Below are 348 nucleotides of genomic sequence, written 5' to 3'. Positions count from 1 at the left end.
AAAAAAAAAAAAAAAAAAAGACAAATGTCTCATTGATACCTAATAGTTTCAGGCTTCTCCCCCCCCCCGCCCCAAATGCCATTCAGCTCTATATCTAATTTATTCCAGTGCCACAGGCTTTGAGCCGCGTATTGAGCTGGCATTTGCTTTTCTTGTTGCGAAAAATAAAGAGTGTTCAGATCCCTTGTTTCGCGTGTCAGCGCTTCTGCGGGGCTCAATTACAGTCAGAAGTAAAACCTGACCAGCTGGCTGATTTGCTTTCTGCTGGAGAAGCACAGAAACCATCCAAAACGCGATCTGCCTCGATTTTTTCTTTTTCTTTTTTTTTTTTTTTTTTTTTTTACGGGG

The 348-nt window shown here is 41.4% G+C and overlaps 1 protein-coding gene across 1 annotated transcript in view; it reads right to left on the bottom strand.

The window, feature by feature from the left end:
- Positions 1-348, bottom strand: part of HOXB7 (homeobox B7) — a 10,572-nt gene that overhangs the window by 9,638 nt on the left and 586 nt on the right. The gene's annotated exons all lie outside the window — the stretch shown is intronic.

Source organism: Corvus kubaryi, unplaced genomic scaffold (genome assembly GCF_017639235.1).
Source record: "Corvus kubaryi isolate FWS band 111438036 unplaced genomic scaffold, C.kubaryi_AGA036_p1.0 123, whole genome shotgun sequence".
Lineage (NCBI taxonomy): Eukaryota > Metazoa > Chordata > Aves > Passeriformes > Corvidae > Corvus > Corvus kubaryi.
Note: the sequence above shows the minus strand (reverse complement) of the source record. Positions and strands in the feature narration are given on the sequence as shown.